Below are 27,468 nucleotides of genomic sequence, written 5' to 3'. Positions count from 1 at the left end.
CCTCAGAATTCGCCTGCGTGTGGAATGCAGGCGAATCGCACGCAATGTATTAAATAGGGAAATCGCATGCGTTTTCCCCATGCGTTTTTTGCCGCGATTTCGCATAGGTACCCATGTTAATTCACACAGGCAGTGACATGGTTAAAATCGCATACAGCCTTACCTATGCGAAATCGCATGCGAAATCGCGGCAAAAAACGCATGCGGAATCGCACCCGCATGCGATTTGCCTGCGGTGATTCGCCGGCGATTTCGTAACGCTATAGTGGAAACGGGCCCTAAAGGCATATCATATAATCCTGATAAACCTACATAGAACTGGACTGTGTTTTTTTTTTTTTTTATTGTAAGGGCTGGTTCAGATGGACTTCTAAACCAGCCACACAGTGTCCGCTCATATGCTTTTCTGCTATTGAGCAGAAAAGCATTTGGCAACCTTCAGTGTCGCTTCTCGTCATTCAGCAAATGCATTGCATTTTTACATCTGCATGCTACGCTGAAACCAGGATTAAACAAGACGACAAGATGCAGGGGTTGCGTGCACAACTAAACAAACGTAATTGAATGGAAAGCTCTTAAAACGATGAGTGCAGTGGCCATCATTTAATGCCATTTAGACATCTGTGTGAACGGAGAATCCAGAATGCGTACAGGTGTCTTTTATAGCCTCTCATAAGTACAGTAGTCTAAATCATTTTCTTTGGTTTAATACACCTCTTATAGGTCCATCTATTTGAAGGACAAGTGAATCTGCCCTATGACCTCCCTTCCGGCCTATTTATCCACATTAACTGTTTGCATATAGAACTACAAAATCACACAGTGCAGTGGCCCACCTCACGAATCATAAGCAACATAAGTGGTCTGCTGTAATGCAAATAACCAGGGATTTAATATGGAAATTACGGGATTTGTGTAGGAAAAAGAATGGGAAAAATATAGATTTAATTTTTATTTTACATATACCGTATTTAATTTAGCAACTTGAAACACTGTATCACCACTGTATCATGTATCTACGCCCCTGTGGACTTCATTTCAGCGCCAGGGGCGTAGATACTGGTACCGCGGTGCTTACAGCGGCGAGCGACACCCCCCCCCTCTTACCAAAGGGCCGATTACTGATCTTCTGGCCTCAATGAGATGCTGTCGCGATTCACCTCTTTTCACTACTTCCTGTGTGCAGTTTAGCACACTGGATAGTATGGGGACATCTAGTGGCCAAAAATGAAAATACACGTACAAATGTTAATACGCCTACAGATGTAAATAATATACCCAATTTTTACCCCTTATTTCCCCCTCCTGCCTGTACAATTATAGTTATTGATCTTTAGTTGCCTTAGGGACTCAGCTATGTATATCACTATTGCGTTTGCAAATAAGGGCTTGTAATTACTCATCTAGTATAAAGAAATGCAAAGGTAAAAAATACACCTTTATTTTTAAAATAATATTGTCGCGATACATTGTACTAGGGACACAATTTAAACGTTGTATTAACCAGGACAAATGGGCAAATCGAAACATGTCAGTTTTATCTATCTCAGCACATTATTTTATTTATTTTAAAACTATAATGGCTGATCATTTTTTTTCTTCATATTACTACCTTTAAAATGCTGCTAAAATAAAAATTCTTAACAAAAAGTATCCCCCAAAGAAAGCCTAATTTGTCATCCACAGAAAAAACAAAACAATATATAGATCATTTCTGTGCGATTAGTAACAAAGTTATTGGTGAATGAACGGGAACAGCGTAATGTGAAAATTGCTCTGGTTTTTAAAGGGAAAAAACCTGTGGTTGGGAGGTGGTTAATAGTAGAAGTTGATGTCTTCCACCCATTGGCTTGACTGTACATGGTTAAATGGCAACAGACTCATTGGGCTTTCTACTTTTTATAACCTAGCTTCCAGTGAAGATGGGGGTTGCTTATTTGTATTTAATATAGTTAAAGGTAGGTAGGAAATGGGTTTCAGTTTACTAAAATAAGTTTCAGGTATTTAGGATTGCCTTGGCGAGCCTTTGTACTAATCATCCTGATTCAAAACTCATTGCTTTTACTCATGGCTAAAACGGTACAACACTCTACTGCTTCTACTAATATTTGAGGCTGACATATCATGGACCTCATAGTATGGGGATTATAGTTCTATCTAGTTCAGGATGATAGTCCTAAGAGGAATGTAAATTTTGTTGCTTACAGAGGACTCATATAGTTGTGTATTTGATATCTAATAAATGAGAGGGCTAAGTGGCTAATTAAGGCAGAAGAAAAAGAAAAGAAAGAAGAGGGACGACGAGTGGCAAGTTAGATTAGATATAGGATTATTTCTATTACATGTTCGTGTTCTATTTATAGGGAGGTATTATCTCATTCTGAGCCCAGAAGGTAGTCAATCAATGAGGACCAGATTTTGTTGAATTTTGTCATATCGTCTTCTAATCTATCTTGCTTTTAATTTTAAAAGAAAAGAGGATATGGCAAAAGTCTGTTTTTGACTAGTTCAAATTATATCGTTGGAAAGTTCCAAGCTGCTGCTATAGTTACCTTAGTTGCTATAAATGTATAGTTAAAGGGAACCTTAACTGAACGGGGGGGGTAAAGAGTTTCACTTACCTGGGGCTATTACCAGCCCCCTGCAGCAGTCCTGTGCCCTCGGAGCCGCTCTGGAATCCTCCGGTCCCCCGCTGTCACTTAGTTTCGTTTTTGACGACTCACCAGTCGGCGGGCCGCCATGCGCCATTCTCTACTGCAATTAGCGCTGTTGCGAAACACAACGCGTACAAAAATACGTGTTGCAGCATTCCGCACGCGTATTTTTGTACCTGTTGCGGTCCACAACAGCGCTAATTGCAGTAGAGAATGCATCCAGTAATACGCATGGCGGCCGGCCGACAGGCGAGTCGTCAAAAACGAAACTAAGTGACAGCGGGGGACCGGAGGATTCCAGAGCGGCTCCGAGGGCACAGGACTGCTGCAGGGGGCTGGTCATAGCCCCAGGTAAGTGAAACTCTTTACCCCCTGTTCAGTTAAGGTTCCCTTTAAGAAGCGTATTCTGTGTTTTGGATAGATCTGGATGTGGTAGTTCTAATAGTGCTCGAGTAGGATTCCTAGAAATAGAGGTGTTTAATCAGAAGGATGCCCATGGACAGACCCTCATCCACAGTCTTCTCACTTGTCTGCAATTCCACCAAATATGGTTGTTCATACCAGGGGCATCAGCCTCTAATGCCTGGTATACCCCATGCAATTTCGCATCAGATAGATGGATCTAATAGATTTTTTCAGTTATTTATTTTAGGTGGAGCAACATGGTGTTTGCCTTTGCCTCTTGAGACAAATATATGTGTGTAAGTTTTATGCAGGTGTTAACGAGATAACCAAACAAAAAAACAAAAAAGAGCTGTTTTAGGGCCTTTGTATACAGCAATTTGAAGTTCAGGTCACTTTCTGACCTCCTAAACTTAAAGGACAACTGAAGTTAGAGGGATATGAAGGCTGCCATATTTATTTCTTTTTGAGGGTACTTTGCCACTAATGCGAATTTGCATGCAAATTCGCATAACCAATACAAGTGGATGGGCCTGTTTCCACTTGTCAGGAATTCTGTGTGGTCTGCTGTGCAGAAAAAAATCTGCACGGCAGAGCCGTCAGAATTTGCATGCTGCACACCCGCACGCGAATCGCCGGTAATGTAATGGGAAAACCGCAAGCATTTTAGTCTTGCGTTTTTACCCGGCGTTTCCGCGTGAAAACCCATGTCAATGCTTACCGGCATTGACATGGTTAAAATCGTATAGCGCAAACCGCAAGCGATTCCGCGTGAAAATCCGCATGGAAACGCGAACGAATCCGCACCCACATGCGGATTCGTTGACGCGTTTTCCGCGATGGTATCGCAACGCACAAGTGGAAACGTACCCTAAGCAATACCAGTTGCCTGGCTGCCCTGCTGATCCTCTGTCTCTAATACTTTTAGGCATAGACCCTGAACAAGCATGCAGCAGATCAGCTGTTTCTGACTTTTTGTCAGATCTGACAAGATTATCTGCATGCTTGTTTCAGGTGTGATTCAGTCACTACTACAGCCAAATAGACCAGGAGCACTGCCAGGCAACTGGTATTGTTTGAAAGGAAATAAATATGGCAGCCTCCATTTACCTCTCACTTAAGTTGCCCTTTAAACTGAAGAAAAACAGCTTGAGTACATCTGGAAAAAGCAAGCAAACTGCAGTAGATGCTTGGAAGAACAAAGAGAAATCGAGAGCCCGATATGGTGTAGTATTGTTAAGTTGGTTGTGGTTAAAAGCAAAATATTTAGATATACTCACAAACATGGGTTACCCATAGGCAACCACTTCAAGTGCAGGTGGGGAGTATTAGAACCTGACCCCACTCAGGTTTTTAAGATGTCGCTCTCTGTAGATAGGAAACAGGGTAGCACCCCTCCACCGAGGGTGGACTCAAGATTTCAGCAAGGCTTGGTGTAAAGAGGCGCCAGAGTAGAATAAAAACGTTTAAAAAACGTCTAAAAGAGGGGGATGTTCAAGTGGACTTACCTCCCTCTTTAGACGGTTTTTAAACGTTTTTATTCTACTGCAGTAGACATACACTGAAAGAAATCGTAAATGGCAGCTGAAAAGTTCCATCTACACAACCCACACAACAATGGCAAAAAAAATCCCTTCAAATTTATACATTGTAAATGATTCTTTATTATGTATTGGTTTTCAAACTTTTGAAATAAGTTACATAAGGCTTGTTCTAAACATTTTGTACCTGCTAATAGATACGGGGTGTCAAACCCAAATAGACAGGGGCCCAAAACAGGGGAAGGGGGGGGGAACATGTCACCTGTCCCTTGTTTCCCCATGCTGTATTTATTGGGGGGGGATAAAAGTCATGTCACGGCCGAGATGAAGACAGTTGATGTTAGGCATGGGGTAGGTAGGGTAAAGGTAAGCAGTGATCGGGTTCTGCGCCGGTGAGGACGGATAAAGTTTAGGCATGGGGTAGCTTAGGTTGGGCATCGGTAGTGGAAAGGTTCAGTGTGTGAGTAAGCCTAGCTACAGTAAAATATCGACATTTAATACCAATATTTTAAGATTATTTTTTACACTCTAATAGTAGAATATTCGTTTACTGGGAGCCCAAATTTCTGGGCGCCCTTTTTTGATGTACACCTCTCTACAGATAGACACAAATATACACAATACCAACACACATTTCATAGATAATGCACATACATCCAAAAATAAAATATACACAAACACACTAACTCACTGAACAAAACACACACACCATCATCCTGGAGCATTAATTCACACACACTGATATACACACTTCTGCAGCACGCACTGGTACACACGCACATCCTGCAGCACACACCAATATAAACATACACACTCCTCCAGCACTCACATCCTGTACATATGCACGCACGCACGCACACACACACACACACACACGCCTGTTTTCGGCCATTATAGTTTTCAAATAATGCATGCTACTGTAATAAAAATTCATGAAATTTATTTGTCAATTTGGCCCGGTTATTACACTGTTTAAATTATGTCCCTAATGTTTGGCGCCAATATTTTATTTGGAAATAAAAAGGTGAGTTTTTTTCAGTTTTGCCCCGGTTGTACCCTCTTGACATAAATATTTAAAGAGTTCAGTCCCTAAGGTAACTATTTATGTTTTTTTTTTGTTTTGTTTTTTTTTGTATTGTAATTTTTTTTTCTTTTTATTACAAAAAAAATAAATAAATTGGGGAGTGTGGGAGGTAATGCGTTAATTTATAGTGTAAAAGTATGTATTTGTATATGAAAAATGGTTTGGATGTAGTTTTACTATTTGGCCACAAAATGGCCAAAGTCATTTTTTGTAAATGCATCCTGTAAGCGTAGGAAGTATGCTTACATGAAGTTCAACGAGGCTGGGAAACTTTTTTTTTTTCACAATGATCGCGCTGCTTCATTGCTGGGGGGCCGAGTTCAACGAACGGGAACGGTTTTTGCCGTTCATTGATCTCCGGGCGAGTGGCCGGCGGCATGCACGAGCGCAGGAGCGCGCACACGAGCCAGCGGGAGCGCGGACAGCGGCAGGAGGTGCGTATATCTATGCTCCTGGTGGGCAAAGGGTGTTAAAAGGAGCATAGATATGTGCACCTGTGGTGGTAAAGTGGTTAATATTGCTTATATAAAGTGGGCCTAAAAACTTTGCCTATTAGCATCAGTCCATTAAATTGTTATTTGATAAATGTATAAACTTCCCCCAATTGTATTTCCCCACTTATTTTCATGCTAAGAGCTCATACACATGTCCAACTTAATGCACAACCAACTGAACAACATGACCAACCATACAAGTGGTTTACCTCACTTAACCTCTTTAGCGTTCTTGACGAGCTGAGCTCGTCCAGAGACGCTAGAGGGCACCGCTCAGGCCCCGCTGGGCCGATTTGGTTAAATTTTTTTTTTAAACACGCAGCAAGCACGCCCATCAGGTTAAATACTATGCGTGCAAGCTAAGTGACAAACTTCCCAACATGTCCACTTTGAAAAACAACAGGTTGTTCAAAAAACTTGGACACACATTCCAACCTGCCTGATAGTTGTTCAGATTGATCCATCAGTTGGATCTGGCAAATAACCAGTTATCAGTTGGTCATCTGGTTGTTTGTCAGCTGTGCATACACCCAACTTCTCTTCCAACAGACAAGTTTGGAAGATAGTTAGATTGTTGGTAGGCGTGTATGAGCCTTTAAGCCTCCCACTATCATAACTGTGCAGACCTGCACAGCTCATTCTAGCTGTACAGTCATTCAATACTTCTCTGTACTACTGCCTAAAGGCTCATCATAGATACGTCCCAACATAATGCACAACCAACCAAACAACATGACCAACTGCACACAACAGGTTGTTTACAAGTCATATACGTACACACATACCAACCAAACAAGAACCAACTCATTTAAATACTATGGATGTAAGCTAAACAACAAACTGCACAACATATCTGCATTCAAAAACATACACTGGTCGATTGCCACCAGATCGACCAGCAGATCGATCTTACTGTGATCGAATCTGATCAAAGAGAGATCTATTGGCTGCCTACATGGCAAACAGATTTTGATTCGATTTCACTATTAAATCGATTCACAATCTGTGGAGCTGTCACCCTCCCCACATACATTACCTGATCCGGCCGGCACGAGTTCCTCGGTCTTCAGCTTCACTTCACTTCCTGTCGGGGGAAGTTTAAACAGTAGAGGGTGCTTTACTGTTTAAACTTCCCCCGACAGGAAGTAAGTGAAGCTAGCCGGAGCCCAGCGGGGAGAAGGGACCGCAGGAACATGCGTCGGTGGAACAGGGAATGTATTGCCGCTAGCCTCGGTTGTTGGACATTCGAACGCCGCTACTGACGCACTCCTGACCCGCCGGCGATCGTGCAAAATTTTCCGCGTGGACAGATCGACGGGATCGATCGATTTCGGACAGAAATCGTCGATTGGTCAGCGTTTGCGCATCGATTTCACAGCAGATTCGATCACAGTGATCGAATCTGCTGTCCATCTGCGGGAAATCGAACAAGTGTATGGGCACCTTAAGTAGCTTAAAAGACTTGTACACATGTTCCGACCTGCATAATAGTTGGGCAGGTTGATCCAGCAGTCGGATCTGGCAATCAACCTGTTATCAGATCAGTTGGTTGTACACACACCCAACTATCTTTACTTTTATTATCATGTAAAATAGCGTGGCAACATTTTTTTATGAAAAAAAAAAAATGTAAAAAAAAAAAAAATGTTGCCACGCTATTTTACATGATAATAAAAGTGTCCCTCATCAGTTATAAATGATTTTGAATTCAATTACTTACACTGCAAATCTCCTGTAAACAAATGCTGTTACTAGGTTACCTTCTCCCTCTCTCAGCGCTTCTGTTCTATGCTGAGGAGGCACGGCTGGCTTGCAGTGAAGTCAGTCATGTGGGAGGTCATGTGGTGACGCCCACATGACTTATGACTCAGTGTACGGAGTGACGATGAGCTGCTGGCAGGGCTGTTATCCTACGCAGCCACGTCTATTTGAACTGAGCAGGCAGAAGGATTTTAAAGCGGCGATTATAGTACACAGAGATAAGGCGACCCTGGGCTGGGTCGGGGCCATATAATGATAAGCGGATTAAAGAGGAACTGAAGAGAGAGGTATATGGAGGCTGCCATGTTTATTTCCTTTTAGGCTTCTTGCACACCAAGACGTTGTGTTAGGTGCCACGTTAAGGTCGCATAACGTGCACCTAACACAACGTATGGTGCTGCAAGAGCCGACGGTAGAGTGAGCCGCGTTAGGCGGCTCGATTCCTATAATGTCTCCCAGAGTGGCGCTGATTGGCCAGCGGGACCACGTGATGCGGAGCGAGACACTCCGCATCACGTGGTCCCGCCGGCCAATCAGCTGCCGCCAGTGCAGTGAATATTAAAGGGACTCCGAGCAGTGCAGAAACTATGGAAAGATGCACATCATTTTAAAGCTCTCTTTCTCATCTTTCCAATGATATATAAACCGCCACCCTACGCCTTTTAGTTTTCGCTATTTTCACGATTAAAATTGCCGCGGCTGCGATTTCGATCGCGAAAATAGAGAAAACTAAAAGGCGTAGAACGACGATTTAGGTGTCGTCAGAAAGAGGAGAAAGAGAGCTTTAAAATGATATCCATCAAGCCATAGTTATATTGTATTACACAGGGCGACTTTTTGTCAAAGTCAGCTGCTGAATGCAGAATGGAGCTGCTGACACTGGGGAAAGTGTCGTCCTGTGTAATACAATATAACTATGGATATCATTTTAAAGCTCTCTTTCTCCTCTTTCTGACGACACCTAAATCGTTGCCCTACACCTTTTAGTTTTCTCTATTTTCGCGATCGAAATCGCGGTCGCGGCAATTTCAATCGCGAAAATAGCGAAAACTAAAAGACGTAGGGTGGTGGTTTATATATCATTGGAAAGAGGAGAAAGAGAGCTTTAAAATGATATGCATCTTTCCATAGTTTCTGCACTGCTCGGAGTCCCTTTAAGTAGCCATGTGCGCGGCTACTGTAGCTGGCTCTCCCCGCCTCCTCTCCGCCCCGCACTGCGCATGTGCAAACAGTCTAACGCGGCTATAGCCGCTCCAACGCCGTAGCATGCTGCACTTTGCGGAGAACGTGCAGCATTACATGTAACGCAACGTTACGGGCCCTTTTCCACTAGCAGTCGCTAGCGTTCATGCTGAACGCTAGCGACTGCTGAATCGCAAAAGGTAAAAAATTACCGGCGATTTCCCGACGTTTGCGGCCGCGATTTTGCTATGCTATGCATAGCAAAATCGCAGCAAATATCGCTCCGCGCCGCGATCGCGTTTCAGGCAAAAACGAATCGCGGCAGTGGAAATACCCTACCGCGATTCCTATGTTATTTAGCAAACCCTAGCGATTGTAAAATCGCTAGCGGTTTGCGATTTTGCGATTCCGCTAGCGCAAACGCGCTAGTGGAAAAGGGCCCTTAGGCCTCGTTTTCAGTTGGTATGCGGTTTTTTTCTTCTCCATAGCAGTACATTATGAAAAAGATTTCAGTTAAAACGTGTTAAGTTGAAAGGTGTCATAGGAACACATGGGCATTACTTTGAAAATCAGTTGTCCTTTCAGTTATAACTGAGAGCAACTGATTAGGTGTAAACGGGGACTTAAAGAGGAACTCCAGTGAAAATACAGGGAGTGCAGAATTATTAGGCAAGGTGTATTTTTGAGGAATAATTTTATTATTGAACAACAACCATGTTCTCGAAGCCAAAAAACTCAATCTCAAAGCTGAATATTTTTGAAAGTAGTTTTTAGTTTGTTTTTAGTTTTAGCTATTTTAGGGGGATATCGGTGTGCGCAGGTGACTATTACTGTGCATAATTATTAGGCAACTTAACAAAAAACAAATATATACCCATTTCAATGATTTATTTTTACCAGTGAAACCAATATAACATCTCAACATTCACAAATATACATTTCTGCCATTCAAAAACAAAACAAAAACAAATCAGTGACCAATATAGCCACCTTTCTTTGCAAGGACACTCAAAAGCCTGCCATCCATGGATTCTGTCAGTATTTTGATCTGTTCACCATCAACATTGCACACAGCAGCAACCACAGCCTCCCAGACACTGTTCAGAGAGGTGTACTGTTTTCCCTCCTTGTAAATCTCACATTTTATGATGGACCACAGGTTCTCAATGGGGCTCAGATCAGGTGAACAAGGAGGCCATGTCATTAGTTTTTCTTGGACGCGTGTGATGGAGCATTGTCCTGCATGAAAATCATGTTTTTCTTGAAGGATGCAGACTTCTTCCTGTACCACTGCTTGAAGGTGTCTTCCAGAAACTGGCAGTAGGACTTGGAGTTGAGCTTGACTCAATCCTCAACCCAAAAAGGCCCCACAAGCTCATCTTTGAGGATACCAGCCCAAACCAGTACTCCACCTCTACCTTGCTGGCGTCGGACTGGAGCTCTCTGCCCTTTACCAATCCAGCCACGGGCCCATCCATTTGGCCCATCAAGACTCACTCTCATTTTATCAGTCCATAAAACCTTAGAAAAATCAGTCTTGAGATATTTCTTGGCCCAGTCTTGACGTTTCAGCTTGTGTGTTCAGTGGTGGTTGTCTTTCAGCCTTTCTTACCTTGTCCATGTCTCTGAGTATTTCACACCTTGTGCTTTTGGATACTCCAGTGATGTTGCAGCTCTGAAATATGGCCAAACTGGAGGCAAGTGGCATCTTTGCAGCTGCACGCTTGACTTTTCTCAGTTCATGGGCAGTTATTTTGCGCCTTGGTTTTTCCACACACTTCTTGCAACCCTGTTGACTATTTTGAATGAAACGCTTGATTGTTCGATGATCACGCTTCAGAAGCTTTGCAATTTTAAGAGTGCTTCATCCATTTGCAAGGTATCTCACTATTTTTGACTTTTCTAAATCTGTCAAGTCCTTCTTTTGACCCATTTTGCCAAAGGAAAGGAAGTTGCCTAATAATTATGCACACCTGATATAGGGTGTTGATGTCATTAGACCACACTCCTTTTCATTACAGAGATGCACATCACCTAATATGCTTAATTGGTAGTAGGCTTTCGGGCCTATACAGCTTGGAGTAAGACAACATGCATAAAGAGGATGATGTGGTAAAAATACTCATTTGCCTAATAATTCTGCACTCCCTGTAATGTAGTAAAAAAAGTGCTTCATTTTTTACCATAATTTTGTATAAATGATTTAGTCAGTGTTTGCTCATTGTAAAATCTTTCCTCTCCCCGATTTACATTCGGACATTTATTACACGGTGACATTTTTACTGTGGGCAGGTTATGTAGCTGCTCCTAGCTGTTTTGGCTGTTAAAGACAGCTGTAAACAGCTAATTCCTGTCTGTGAACATTGTTACATTGTGGCAGTTTGCCCAGAGTACCACGGTCCCAGAGCTTCTTGTGGGAGGGGTTTCAGCACAAAATTAGTCATACAGCGCCCCCTGATGGTCTGTTTGTGAAAAACATTATATTTCTCATGTAAAAGGGGGTATCAGCTACTGATTGGGATAAAGTTCAATTCTAGGTTGGAGTTTCTCTTTAAGGATACCAGGAGGTGATGGAGTGCATATCCTAAGTGTATGCACTCCTGAAGCACGCAAGGAGAAAAGCGCAATATAAAGGTTATATGTCTTGTCTCCTGAAAAGGGAGGTTTGTAATGGAGTGAGGAGGGCAGGGTTGGGGTAAAGAGGCATCACTTACCTACAGTATGCTGCTCCTCTGGACCCCCATCCATATGGGATCCGCCATCGTTCACAGGAGAGACCACAGCAGACACCACACTTTGAAATTCCCCGCTACCTTACACACAGAGAAGTGGCACCCTGTAGGCAAGTAATGACATGTTTACACCCCCCCCCCTCCCCAATCTACTTTCAATTTAAAGGACAACTGTAGTGAGAGAAGTATGGAGGATGCCATATTCACTTCCTTTTAAGCAGTACCAGTTGCCTGGCTAGCCTGTTGATCCTCTGCCTCTAACACTTTTTAGCCATAGACCCTGAACAAGCATGCAGCAGATCATTATTGTCAGATCTGACAAGTTTAATTGCATGCTTGTTTCTGGTGTGATTCAGACCTGTGTGCTTTGTTTATTCTTCACAACTTTGTCTGCTCTCGCTCTCAATGTGTCTGCTTCACAGACCTTCTGCCTCCCAAGGCTCTGTGCTGATCAAGCATGTCCACAATCCTGCAACCCGACTCCTTAGTAATCACAGCCAGGGCCCCCAACCATCCCGATTTCATCGGGACGGTCCCGATTCTGGGGGGCCCTCCCGCGCCCCCCCCCATCCCCCCCCCCGGCCGCTGGGGAGAGATGGGGTAAAAAAAAAAGATCGAGGCACCAGCCCGGGGATGCGGTATGCGGCATGGATGGCCGCCGCCATTAATCTTCTCCCTCCCTCCTAATGTGCCCCCAGTGCCCCCACCCCCCTGCCTGCAGAGTAAAAAAATGTGCAGCAGAGCGGGCTGTAAATCTTACCATTGCCTCTCCACACCGGGATCTCATCTGGCTCGTCTCGACTTCCTGTGACGTTACAGGAAGCAGGAAAAGAGACTGGGGGCACATTAGGAGGGAGGGAGAAGTTTAATGCATAATACCGCATCCCCGGGCTGGTGCCTCGATCGTTTTTTTCCCCTCTCTGCCTACCCACGGCCACCCTCACCCTCCTCCCCACCCACTGGCACCCTCACGCGCCTCCCCTTTCGGGAGTAATTTAAAAATGTTTTGGTGGGCGTGACTAGGGGGTTGGGGGTGTGGCCAGGGGTGTGGCCTAAGTGCCCCACTTTCTATCATTCAAATGTTGGGAAGTATGATCACAGCTGGTCTTCTGAGTCACATGTCTGGGCTCTGTACTGTTTCTGAGCTCTGCTTTTCTCAGTTTTCAGGTGTGACAGCTCTTTCAGATACACAGAACGCTGTCTGTGAATAATAAACACACCACTACAAGCAGGCTCTTCTGAGGTACTTCCTGTTTGGTGGCCATCTTGATTGTTTACAAAAGAAGTTTATGAAACAGCTTTTTTATCGCCAGGATCGCAGCAGCAGGGAGCCGTGAAAATGTCTCAGAGGGGGATAGGAAAGAACACCTAACAGGATGGTATGTTTATTTATATAGGATTTTTTCAATACAGATTCTCTTGAATGCTGAAGAGGATTGCTTAACCACTTCACAACTGAGGGGTTTACCCCCTGACCACCAGAGCAATTTTCACCTTTCAGCGCTCCTTCCATTCATTCGTCTATAACTTTATTATTAGTTATCACAATTAAATGAACTATATCTTGTTTTTTCCGCCACCAATTGGGCTTTCTTTAGGTGGGACATTATGCCAAGAATTATTTTATTCTAAATGTGTTTTAATGGGAAAATAGGAAAAAATGTGGGAAAAAAAATTTATTTTTCAGTTTTTGGCCTTTATAGTTTTTAAATAAGGCATGCTACTGTAATTAAAACCCATGAAATGTATTTGCCCTTTTTTCCCGGTTATAAAACCGTTTAAATTATGTCCCTATCATAATGTTTGGCGCCAATATTTTAATTGGAAATAAAGGTGCATTTTTTTTCAGTTTTGCGTCCATCCCTAATTACAAGCCCAGTTTATAAAGTAACAGTGTTATACCCTCTTGACATAAATATTTAAAAAGTTCAGTCCCTAAGGTAACTATTTATGTATTTTTTTTCATTGTAAATTTTTTTTTTTAAATTACAAAAAAAAAATAAAAAAAAAAATTGGGGAGTGTGGGAGGTAAAGAGTTAATTTTTAGTGTAAAACTCATTTAAAAAAAACCGCTTGCAGGAAGTACTAGGAGGCTGAGAACGTTTTTTTTTTCACAATGATCGCGCTGCTTATCGGATAAGCAGCGGATCATTGCGGGGCTTAGATCAACGAACGGGAATGGATTTTCCTGTTCATTGATCTCCGGGCGAGCGGCGTGTTTACGAGCGGGAGTGCGGGCAGCGGCGGGAGCGCAGAAAGTACGCATTTCTCCGTCCTTGGGGGTGAAAGGATGGAAAAAGGGACGGAGAAATGCGTACGCGTGGGGGTAAAGTGGTTAAAGTGATCCTTAAGCCAACGGAAAAAAATGAGATTTACTCACCTGGGGCTTCCCTCAGCCCCCAGCAGCCGATCGGTGCCCTCGCAGCTCCGCTCCGATGTCCCAGGTGACGGCCAAACCGGAAGTGCTCGCCGGCGGGTCCTGGGACATCGGAGCGGAGCTGCGAGGGCACCGATCGGCTGCTGGGGGCTGAGGGAAGCCCCAGGTGAGTAAATCTCATTTTTTTCCGTTGGCTTAAGGATCACTTTAATAAAGAGAGGGAAAAAAACAAACCACTTCAAACGCTCTTTAAAGGAAATCAGAGGTGACACTTGTCAGATTTGACAATGTCAGAAACACCTGATCTGCTACATGCTTATCCACGGTCTATGGCTAAAAGCATTAGAGGCAAAAGATTAGCAGTACAACCAGGCAACTGGTCTTGCTTAAAAGTAAATAAATATTGCAGCCTCCATATCCCTCTTGCTTCAGTTGTCCTTTAAAGTGGACCTGAATTTAGACCTTTCTCTCTGCTCTAAAGGATAAGCAACAGCATAATAACATTTAAAGAAAAACATTTGTTATAGCTAACAGAACTCCTGCAATAAAACTGCAGTGTGTCTACTTTCTGCTTTCAAGGAAGCAAAGGGTTAACATCCTGTGTTTACATATTAGGTGGGTCTGCAGACACTGCTGAATTTCAGTACTTGCACAGCTGAGAGATCAAATTACATTAGTGATTACTTACAGATGAGGGGGAATTGGACGTGTTGCTCTCTCTAAAAACATACAGGGTGCATTTTGCTCAATTTTCCCTGTGACTTCAGATCCACTTTACCTTAAAGATTGCATGAAGTACATTGCAAAAAACATAATCCTTATTAAAAAAGACAGAACATAAGCTTAGGGAATTGTGGCCAATGTTTTCAATCTCTCACTGGAGAACAGGAAATATTTGGCATTATACAACCGTTTGCCTTCTTCAACATATCCAAAAATTAATATTGGTTCCCCTGAAAAGTGGCACACTACAGAGTTAATCTGCAACTGAAAAAAAGAAATATACCTCACTGCATAGCCCCATTGCTATCAGAAATAAGCAAAACACTTCCCCACATATCGTATATACTCCCAGATAAGCAGACCAGTGTATAAGCCAAGATACCCACTTTTCCCTCAGAAACCATGGCAAAGTGATTGACTTGTGTATAAGTCCCCTCCGCAGTATAGCCCATTCCACAGTTACCAGATCTGCCCCCAGTACAAGTCAGCCTTCTTCCCCGTAACCCAGTGATCTGAAACTTGGCTCTCCAGCTGTTAAGGAACTACAAGTCCCACAATGCATTTGCCTTCATGAATCATGACTGTGGCAGTCAGACTCCCGCAATGCATTGTGGGACTAGTAGTTTGTTAACAGCTGGAGAGCCAAGTTTGCAGATCACTGCCATAGCCAGATGTGCCTCAAGGATGATGTAGCTGTTTCTCAAGACGCCACTAGACTGTGTCATAGATATAAGACACAGCCATTGCCACACAGGAAGAATCCCTAATCAGTACACCGCTAACACATTTATGCCTTAGGACTGGGTCACACCTCATATGCCTAAGAAAAAAATACAATTTCAGAACAAAGAAAACATTACCAAAAATCATTCATTGAGCTCATAAGATGCAACTTTCACAATGTTTTCACAGAATTTGGACACAGGCCCACTTTTAAACTGTTTTTTTGTTAAAATAAGTAAATCCCAAAATGTTATTTTTGCTAAATGCGGAATCCAACAAATAATGAAGTTTTGACAAGGACAAGCACATGAACAAGCGCCAGGTGGGCGCGAAAAAGCTGTAGTGCTGTCCTTCTACTTTCCCTGGTCACCCGAACCCTGTGCACCCCAGCACCAGTGTTTTCAGGTTTGGATGTTTTCTTACTTGTCTATGGATGTACGATGTGGCATGAAGACCTAATTAAACGCTTAAAGTGACAGTTACCCGGTCTATCTTGATGTACTGTATCTTTGCTGGCTATTTCTGGGTTATGAATCCGGCTGCACATCCTTTTGTTTACATTGTAATATAGCCACAGTACAGTGGTGCTTGGGGGCGAAGATTGTCTGGTTGCTTACTGTGTATATGGACTTGCATACTTCTCAGTAAGAGTACTGAGTGCCGAGCTGACACTATATCTTCCAGTGTACTAAATAATGAAGTTCTCTTTTAACGTCTGTGAAAAGTATTGAAGTGATGTGATAATGTGATGCATAATGAGTTATTTTCATCTGGCCCAAGTAAGCTTTCCTAACTTTTTTTGAACCATGCTTATGTTGAATTACAAATAAAGTGTAACTAAATCCAAATCAAAGGTACTAAGAAATTCCCCTATAGTTATAGGAGGTAGGTGTCCTGTTTATCTGAGCACATGACATTACACTGCTATCGCTCATTAGCGCAGAGCTCTATCACACTGACAGGATTACCATTATTTTAACCTTTTGAGGGTTATTGTCCACTTTGTAAACATGCTGAAACCAATGCAATGAGTTTGCTAGGGCTGGAAAAATCCCTAGTGCAAGGCTAGCGCCTATATTTTTATTTTTTCTGATGTCAAGTTAGATTTTGAATTTGTGCACTCCGATTTATCCAGACAAGACAACAGCAAACACTTGTAATATAGCAGTGTTCTCCCAGGCTCTTTTAACCGGGTGCTCCACCCGGCTAGATTTGGTGACCACCCGGCTGTCATAGGCTCACCTCCTTAACTCCTCCTATGCTGTAAGCAGAGTTGCCCTGCATTTTCCTCTCGCCCCACCCAGCTGCTTTTTCATGCCACCCGGCTACTATTTCATGCCACCCGGCTGGAAAAAAATTCTGGGGAGAACACTGTATAGCATATCTATTAACTACTGTTGTTCTACAGTAATGATGAACATAAAGCAGGGGTCTCAAACTCAATTTACCTGGAGGCCGCAGGAGGCAAAGTCAGGATGAGGCTGGGCCGCATAAGGAATTTCACAATCGCGGTGCATCACCGCCTCTGCCCGCCCCTCTCACTCTTCCTTCACAGAGAGGGGCGGGCAGAGGCGGCGATGCGCCGCGATTGACGTCAGGAGGGGCAGAGCTGAAGCTGAAAGCTCTGCCCCTTCCAGGAAATGCCTGCGGATTGCCCCCCAGGCGATTTGGATCGTTTAGCGGCGGGGATGCGGCGGATTACTGGGGAGCACTGAAGCGAACTATAAGGAAGTTTTTGCCGGCGAGGGCCACAAAATATTGTATAGAGGGCCGCAAATGGCCCGCGGGCCGCGAGTTTGAGACCCCTGACATAAAGGATACTTCAAAATATACCGTCTTTCCCCTAAAGTAAAACATCCTCTGATTATAAGGCCTAGCTGCAATTTCATTCCTTCTCTGAATATAAGGCATCCTCCGAATAGAAGACCTAGTCCCAAAGCCACACATCCCCAGCAGCAGAAAACATCATATCCCGCCCCCCAGACTGTCTCTCCGCTCCCCTGTTTTAAGTTTCCCCCCACCTTCCGACCCGTGTGGCCACTAGTCCCGCCTCCTTGTCTGGGTCTCTGCTCCCCGTGCATTGTGTCCCTCCTCCCTTCCGACCCCTGTGGCCGCTCTGTCCCGCCCCTTTGTTGGTGTCCCCCGCTTCCCGTGCACGATAAATGTAATGGCAGCCAGCGTGTCTTACTGTAGCCATGCTGCCCGGAGATCGCTGGTGTCCTCACTTCTCCCTCTAGTAACCGGCGCTTGTGTAGATGACGTCATCTACACAAGCGCCGGTTACTAGAGGGAAGAAGACAGGACGCCAGAGATCTCCGGGCAGCATGGCTACAGTAAGACACGCTGGCTGCCATTACATTTAGCGTGCACGGGGAGCGGGGGACACACCGACAAGGGGGCGGGACAGAGCGGCCACAGGGGTCGGAAGGGAGGGGGGACATAATGGAGGGGGGACATAATGCAGGGGAGCAGAGACACAGGCTAAGGGGCTGGACAGTGCGGCTACACATCGTGCAGTGCCGATCAGGCACTTGTCATGTCATCCTTGCACACAGCAGGTTTATCATCTGTGTGCAGGGATGACATGACAGGTGCCTGATTGGCACTGTGACATTACAATGAGCAGCAATAAGAGGTGGCCAGCATGGGACATATCATGCAGTGCCAATATCAGACATCCCCTGAAAATAAGCCTTAGCACACTTTTTGGAGCAAAAATGAATACAAGACAATGTCTTATTTTCGGGGAAACACGGTATGTGTAACAAGTGCAATGTGATGTGAAAATACTAATACTGCCTTTGTCCACTCTTCAATCTCTGTTTAGAAACCATCATTAGCCAGATTCAGAATGATGCCAGGATAGAAGGATCACTGATGAAGGGGACAGAACGTAAACTATTAGCTTATGCAGATGACATCCTACTGACTAACAAATCCAATAATCTCACTATAGAAACAACTTGATTGTTGGAGGAGTTCAGTATATATTCGAACTTCAAAATCAATAAAGAAAAGACAAAAATCTTAAATATAGGCTGTTCCAATAAGACTAGGATTGCACTACAAGGAGCAAATCAGCCGACATGGTGCAAAAAATTCAGTAAAATATCTAGGGATTATGCTGAGTGGCGACATCAATGCCCTATATAATAATAATAATTTCCCCAAATTAGATATGCACTGTTAAGAAATTATGAGGGGAGCTGATCGACCATGTTTTAACCTACTTGGAAGGGTGGATATCATCAAAATGTTGATTCTGCCAAAAAAATACTGTGTGTTCCCCAGCGCCTCCCAATAACACTTCCAAGCCAATGGTTTAACGACTGGAATGTTGTATTCCAAAAAATTATTTGGTCAAGCAGTAAATATAAGATCAAATATAACCAGCTAATGAAGGATAGAGAACATGGGGGAGTAGGTGCCCCAGATATATTAACCTACAGTACTATAAAAATATTCACTTAGCAAAGGCTATTGATTGGAGGGCGGGCTCTGGTGATAAATTATGGGTCATGGAAGAAGAGGAAGAAGTCGATTTTAATTTTGGTATTTACATGGATACCAGGAAATATACAAGCGGTATTAGATATGACCACGCACCCCTTTGTTAAACCGAAGCTGAAAATACTCTACGAGTCATTGATGTAATGGAACAGGGAGGCCGGCATCTTCCCCTTGGTCACACTAAGGATAATATAGAATTCCCCCTGGCTAAACAACAAAATTGGTTGAAGACCAACAGGGTAGACATTAAGACGTGGACATTAGATTTCAGAGGAGACAATACTTGAGGAAGAAAACGATATCCACTCATGGGGCAGAGTGTAAATTGAAAACTTTCTCAGATCCCTGAAAAGGAGAAAACTGGGTATTAGACCGCAGATAAATAGGGTAGAGAAGTTTATTCTCTCCCACGAAATGCATTCAAAATTGCTATCCTTAACCACTTAAGGTCTGCAGTCTTAAAACCCCTTAACCTTCCCAGCGTTCAATTTCCCCAGGATTTCTGTGCAAACAGTGATAAAATTTATTTGTAAAACTTTTTTTTTCCTGTAACTTGCCAAAATGTGTCAAGCAAGGGTCTAGTATACAGTGCAGGAGAGTATTGATGTGTATGCATGTTTATACTGTTCACAGCATGTTTTTTTGAACGGACATTTCTGTCCATACCGCTAGGGAGGTTAAAGCCAATGGGTACCACATTAAAAATAAAAAAGTCAGATACTCACCTAAGGAGAGGGAAGGCTCGGTCCTAATGAGCCTTTCCTCTCCTCTCCCGGTGCCCTCGGTGCTGCGCTGGCTCCCCCGTTCGCGTCCGCCGCCGCAGGGACTTCGGAGGTCTTCGGGAGCACTCGGGCCTCCGAAGATGGGCCGCTCTATACTACGCACGCGCGAGTGCATCATAGAGGGCGCTCGCGCATGCGTAGTATGGAGCGGCCCGTCTTCGGGAGCCCGAGTGCTCCTGAAGGCTTCCGAAAGCTTCCTTCGGCATGCGGAAGTGGCAGTATTTGACCGAACTGGTCGAATACTGCCACGGGGATCCTGCGCGGGACCGGGGACCGGGAGAGGAGAGGGAAGGCTCATTAGGACCGAGCCTTCCCTCTCCTTAGGTGAGTATCCGACTTTTCTATTTTTAAAATGGTAAACACTCACTTTAAGGACCAGACACTTTTTTTCCATTCAGACCACTGAAACTTTAACAGCTTATTGCTCGGTCATGCAACCCACCACCTAAATTAATTTTACCTTCTTTTCTTGCCACTAATACAGCTTTCTTTTGGTGCTATTTGATTGCTGCTGTGATTTTTAGTTTTTATTATATTCATCAAAAAAGACATGAATTTTGTAAAAAAAAAATGATTTTTTTTTTTAACTTTCTGTGCTGACGTTTTTCTAATAAAGTACAATTTCTATATACATGTTTGTCCAAATTTATTGTGCTACATGTCTTTGATTAAAAAAAAAATCCAATAAGTGTATATTTATTGGTTTGGGTAAAAGTTATAGCGTTTACAAACTATGGTGCAAAAAGTGAATTTTCCCATTTTGAAGCATCTCTGACTTTTCTGAGCACCTGTCATGTTTCATGAGGTGCTAGAATTCCAGGATAGTATAAATACCCCCCAAATGACCCCATTTTGGAAAGAAGACATCCCAAAGTATTCACTAAGAGGCATGGTGAGTTCATAGAAGATTTTATCTTTTGTCACAAGTTAGCGGAAAATGACACTTTGTGACAAAAAAAAAAAAGTTTCCATTTCTGATAACTTGTGACCAAAAAAAAAAAAAAAAAAAAAATCTGCCACAGACTCACCATGCCCCTCTCTAATTACTTTGGGGTGTCTACTTTCCAAAATGGGGTCATTTGTGGGGTGTTTACTGTCCTGGCATTTTGGGGGGTGCTAAATTGTAAGCACCCCTGTAAAGCCTAAAGGTGCTCATTGGACTTTGGGCCCCTTAGCGCACCTAGGCTGCAAGCAAGTGTCACACATGTGGTATCGCCATACTCAGGAGAATTTCACAGGTCATTTTGAGGCATTTGGTTTCCAGACTACTCCTCACGGTTTAGGGCCCCTAAAATGCCAGGGCAGTTTAGGAACCCCACAAGTGACCCCATTTTAGAAAGACAACCCCCAAAGGTATTCCGTTAGGAGTATGGCGAGTTCATAGAAGATTTTATTTTTTGTCTAAATCTTCTATGAACTCATCATACACCTAACGGAATACCTTGGGGTGTCTTCTTTCTAAAATGGGGTCACTTATGGGGTTCCTTTACTGCCCTGGCATGTTAGGGGCCCAAAAGAATGTATTGCGGTCTTATTGGTCTACGCACCCAATACATCACATGCCCATGTTCTCTGCTGCCATGTCCAGGTCACGATTTGAGAACATCCTGCGCTTCCTGCACTTCTAAGAGGCCACCCTGCTTATGACCGGTTCCACAAAATTTGGCCCCTCATAGACCACCTGTCATCAAAATTTGCAGATGCTTATACCCCTGAACAGTCATTTTGTGGCATTTGGTTTCCAGACTACTCCTCACTGTTTTTGACTAGACCCATGTTGAGGAGAAGGCCCCAAAAAATGTTAAGTTTGGAAACTTGGTTTCCACCAAAAAGGCTGGGCATGGTAGCTTCTTGGATTGGTGGTTGCGTATTGTGTGGCATAACAGTTGGTCTCAGCCACAATTAAGTCGTAGAGACCAGCAGTGATCAGGAAAAAAAAATCTGTCACTGCCGTGAGCTGGTGAGGGTTTGGCCGGGTGATCAGAAGCCCGCAGGGGGAAGATTAGGGCCTGATCTGATGGATAGGAATGTTAGGGGGTGACAGGAGGTGATTGATGGGTGTCTCAGGGGGTGATTAGAGGGGAAAATAGATGCAATCAATGCACTGGGGAGGTGATCGGAAGAGGGTCTGAGGGGGATTTGAGGGTTCGGCCGAGTGATCAGGAGCCCACACAGGGCAAATTAGGGCCTGATCTGATGGGTAGGTGTGCTAGGGGGTGACAGGTGGTGATAAATGGGTGTCTCAGGGTGTGATTAGAGGGGAGAACAGATGTAAATAATGCACTGGGGAGGTGATCAGGGGGGGTGTGAGGGCGATCTGAGGGTGTGTAGGCGGGTGTTTGGGTGCCCGCAAGGGCAGATTAGGGTCTGATCTGATGGGTAGCAGAGACAGGTGGTAACAGGGGGTGATTGATAGGCGATCAGGGTGTGATTAGAGGGGAGAATAAATGTAAACAATGCATTTGGGAGGTGATCTAAGGGCTGATCTGAGGGTGTGGGCAGGTGATCAGGTACCCGCGAGGGGCAGGTTAGGGTCTGATCTGATGGGTGGCAGTGACAGGTGATGATTGACAGGTGATCAGTGGGTGATTACAGGGGAGAATAGATGCATACAGTACATGGGGGGGGGGGGGGGTGATCAGGAGTTTAGGACCTAATCTAAAATATAGCGTTGACAGATAGTGACAGGGAGTGATTGATGGGTGATTGGGTACAAACAGTTGTCTGAGGGGGTGATCGGGGGTTTAAAGGGTGCTGTGGGCAATCGGGGGCAGGATCAGTGTGTGTGTGCGCTTTTACTAAAGGGCTGCCTCCTGCCCTGGTGGTCCCTCAATCACTGAGACCACCAGGGCAGGAGGCAGCATGTATAATACACTTTGTTAGCTTAACAAAGTGTATTATATACTTTGTAAGCGGCAGATCGGGGGTTAACAACCCGCTGGCGCTAATTGGCCGGCGGGTTGACGCCGCCGGGGGGCGGAGCCTAATGCCAGCGGATGCGCGTGCATCTATGCGCGCATTCCCCGGCTACTCAGTCCCCCAGGTACCGCCGCCGATCGGCTATCTGTGGTCCTGGGGTTGCCACTTTGCCGACGTAGCACATAGGTAGTGGTCGGTCGGCAAGTGGTTAATATACAAGTTTATGTGTTGTAACAGAATGGAGAAACCACCTACATGAAAAAAAGGTGGGAAACAGATTTGGGGGGGGAGAGGGGTTTTGACCTGGGGAAAAGATGAGTGGAATAAGATTTTGCAATTAGTATGGAAATACCCCAGCCGCAAATTGCAACTTACCCAATATAAAGTTGTGGCCAGATGGTACTTTACCCCAGCTAAGATTGCCAAATTTGCTGTTGATAGAAACAAAGATGATAGATGCTGGAGGTGTGGCCAGCGGGTAGGTGACGAGATCCATATGTGGTGGAGTTGCCCACGAGTGAGCAGATTTTGGAAGGATGTGGAAAGATTTTGGAGCAACTGCCTTCAAAGGGATATTTGTATCTCACCCCTTGAGGCTGTATTTGGCATTGTGGCAGAAGAAAACAGACAGCAAAAAGAGCTGAGAGAAATTGGAAGTCTGGTTGCTCGTGGCATTTTAGCACAAAGATGGAAAGATGGGGACCCAATAGATCTATCAGTCTGGCTCATGAAGATGGCCCTTTTTTGGGATACGGCTGAGTGGGCAGAGATAGAGGACTTAGAAGAAGAGACTAAGTTGGTAGGGTTAAGGCCTCTTTCACAGTGCGACGTTAAAGTCGCACATTAGAAAATGTTTTAACGTGGACTAACGCACAGCAATATTAAGTCTTTGCAACATTCACAGTGCACACGTTGTGTTGTGTGTAACGTGTAGCAATATTTAGAAAGTGCTGCATGCTGTGCGTTTAGCAATAAATCTGCTGCGTTGTGTGTTGCACATGCTCAGTAATGTTTTTTTTGTTTTTTTTTTTAATGTAACGCATGCGCCGTTTTCGTTCCATCACTGTGCAACGGAAACGGCGCACCAAACGCAGGGCTAAAGAATGTACTATAACGTCCAAGTTATAGTCTTTCAATGCGTTGCATTAGGGGCACGTTATGCGACCTTAACGTCGCATCAAACGCACTGTCCCACTGTGAAAGAGGCCTAAGAGATCTGTGGAAAGACCTGCTATCAAGGGTAGATGGAACAATAGAAATCTGAGGAGAGTGTGGACTGGCATGTGAATGACCTACGACTGGCAGTACTCGATGGTTGACTATGTGAGGAGGAATGGGGCAGGGGAGGGGTAATAAGTACATGTGCGAGTCTTGTGAATAAGGGGGCGTGAGTCGGGGAGGGTTATATTAACAATAGCAATGCCGATAGCGTACAGGAAAATACAATATGCCACACGAGAGTCAGTATTGGCTCAGGAACCCTAATTAGTACATAAGTGGTGGTACGTATCGCCACACATGTGTAAAATAAGTCTAATAGACTACATATTTTAATAAATAAGAACAAGGCCTCAGAACCTAATACAGTTTTGTCATTGTCTAGGCGGATGTCATTGCTTATCCCCCCCGTCCCCCCCCCCCCCCCCACACACACACGTATATGTGCACTCACACCGTTAGTAGCTGCATAGCTGAATGCACAGCGAGTGGGGTGTAGCTGGCCCTTAAAGAGAATCTGTACTCTGAAATTCTTACAATAAAAAGCATACCATTCTATTCATTATGTGCTCCTGGTCCCCTCTGTGCTGTTTCTGCCATTCTCTGCTGCAAACCTGGCTTGTAATTGCCAGTTTTAGGCAGTGTTTACAAACAAACTAACCAGCTTCTAATAGGCTCAGCTAAGCAGAGTGTGTTAGTCACACAGAGCCTGCAGGGGGTGTGTACAGCTTCTAGCTAATCACAAGCAGCCCTGCACATTCCAGTCTGACTGCCTCAGCCTGACTGTGCCGACTATAGAGAGAAGATTAGATCATATAACAGAGATAACACAGCTACTGTGCAATTAGGAAAAGCTGCAGTAAGCCAGACCACATTAGAAAAGGCATAGGAACTTATAGCATAGAAGAAATAAAGATAAACAATTTGTTACAGAGTCTCTTTAAACCCCAAACAATGGGTATAGGTCTGAACGCACCAATGTGCGTTGTTGGCAGATGTACTGCTGTGTGAGAGATCAGACAGTCTGGCCAGATAGTGACAGAGAGCTGAAAGTAGAACAAGACCGGTAGGATATCATTACAACACATGGTCTGTCTACCCCTCAATAATCACAAATGGCTAATCCCACACACCAACAAATTACAACGGAGCTGGGAGTAGGTACAAAGACAGGGGGAGTGCAATACATATTTACAAGGCTAAACAGTGCTCAACATGTTTCATCTTAGTTATATTTCGTCAGGAGCTAAATAACGTGCAGAAAATAATAAATAGAGAACCCCCCACCACTACAGTAACCCACACAGCAGCATAACGCTCAAGTCAGAGCTGAAGCATCCATTAAACACGAGGTTTATATATAGGCTCCAAGTGATGCGAGTCTCCCTCCCCTTACGGGTGTGACTGCATATTGGTCCGCCTTCCCCATCATGGTTCATGCCTATTACATACCTCTGTATTCATTAAGTAGGATCAGGACAGGGACCTACAACCTGTATAGTCAGAAACAGCACTGTATTCATTGTCATGATCGGCAAGTGATGATTAAACAGCTGATGCAGTGCACTCACGTATTTCCTACTATGCGTCACTTCCGTGTTGTCATAGTACCACAGGAAGCATGAAGCGCACGCATGAGTTCTAGTCAAACATTTGTTTGCATGCGTTCTAGTCAAACATTTGTTGACACAGTGATGCGTAGTGAAGAACGTATGAGGCGCACACATGCGTACCATGATGGCAATATGGTTGTTATGGTGAAGCATTCAAAAGACTGCAAGTAATGCGTAAATACAGTAAAGAACGCATCAAGCGCACGCATGTGTGCCATAATGACACTATAGTTGTTGTAATGATGCATTCAAAGGGTTGCATATAGTGTATAAATACAGTAGAGTACATTCAGGCCCCTGTTACTAGTCAGATTCCCCCTAAGCCCACCCCTGCGCTCAGCGAGAGCCCATTAATCACAGCCGCGCTGTGCGGGCTATGTCTACCTCTCTAATGTCAGTCTCTGCTCTCCCCCGCCTTCTGCATCGCTCTGGTCCCCGCCCGTGTCCCTTTCCTCCAATCAGCGGCGAGGGGAGGGACGTGGGCGGGGACCGGAGCGATGCAGGAGGCGGGGGAGCGGCGAGACTGGCATTAGAGAGGTAAACAGGTGATTAATGGGGTCTCGCAGAGCGCAGGGGGGGCTTAGGGGGAATTTGACTAGCAACAGAGACTGGGCTCTATAGGCAGACCCAGTCTCTGTATGGGGGGGGGGGGGGGGGGGGATTACGTTCTCAGAACCCCACCTCAGGTTCTCTTTAAGATAACTTCTCCGGTATTAACCATATAAAATGTGGGTAATGGAAGTGCCAATATACGGCTACAATTACACCAACTGATTTACAATGATCATTGTATGTCCATATTGGTAGATAACCACAGTTGACTTCCTGTCATAATGGCAGAAATTTTCAATCTGATTCGAAGTCCTCCCCTCTGTTCAATTTAAACGGACAAAGGAGGAGGGAAGACTACACAAATTTATAACCAGCATGTATTAGAGGGAAGACGACAGGCGAAGGGTCCCTCAAACTTTATGGGAAGAAGGGTAAATCTAAAGGAAGCTTGCTACTGCAAAATCTTCATTCAACCCTTCTGGGGCTAGGGTGTCTATGCAGAAAATCCATTCGGATTCTAGCTGTAACAGTTTTTTGGCAAGATTACCCCCATTTCCATTGTTGAACACCCCAAAATGATATTTGTCTAGGATCTGACGAGTGCTTCTCTTTCATGTGGCGAGCCACATTTGTATCTCTTTTGTGGGTAATATCACCCACATGTTCCAGCACTCGATCCTTAAAGAGAACCCGAGGTGGGGTTCTGACAATGAAATCCGCATACAGAGGCTGGGTCTGCCTATACAGCTCAGCCTCTGTTGCTATCCAGATCCCCCGTGCGCTCTGCGATCACCCATAAATCACAGCCGCGCTGCCGACACGCAGCATGTCACAGCGGGCTGTGTTTACCTCTGTACTGTCAGTCTCGGCTCTCCCCCCGCATCTCTTACCTCCCCGCTGATTGGAGGGAAAGGACACAGGCGGGGACCGGAGCTATGCAGGAGGCGGGTGGAGAGCCGAGACTGACAATACAGAGGTAAACACAGCCCGCACAGCACGGCTGTGATTTATGGGTGATCGCAGAGCGGCTTAGGTGGGATCTGGATAGCAACTGAGGCTGGGCTGTATAGGCAGACCCAGCCTCTGTATGCGGATTTCATTGTCAGAACCCCACCTCGGGTTCTCTTTAACCACTTGCCGACCAGGGATGTATTGGCTGATCTGTGCTGCATGGGCTCTCCAGCCCGCAGCACAGATCAGT

The 27,468-nt window shown here is 44.5% G+C and overlaps 1 protein-coding gene across 2 annotated transcripts in view; it reads right to left on the bottom strand.

Moving 5' to 3' along the window:
- CREB1 (cAMP responsive element binding protein 1) overlaps window positions 1-27,468 on the bottom strand; it is a 223,028-nt gene that overhangs the window by 85,178 nt on the left and 110,382 nt on the right. Inside the window, exon 1 of one of the 2 annotated variants that reach the window (XM_068244972.1) lies at window positions 1,108-1,192. The exons of the other annotated variant lie outside the window; for it this stretch is intronic. The gene's annotated coding sequence lies outside the window, so the exon portion shown is untranslated. Of the gene's footprint in view, window positions 1-1,107; window positions 1,193-27,468 lie in introns of those variants that run through there. 2 annotated transcript variants of the gene reach the window in all.

The sequence above is a fragment of the Hyperolius riggenbachi genome, chromosome 7 (genome assembly GCF_040937935.1).
Source record: "Hyperolius riggenbachi isolate aHypRig1 chromosome 7, aHypRig1.pri, whole genome shotgun sequence".
NCBI lineage: Eukaryota > Metazoa > Chordata > Amphibia > Anura > Hyperoliidae > Hyperolius > Hyperolius riggenbachi.
This window is presented reverse-complemented; position numbering and strand designations above follow the sequence as displayed.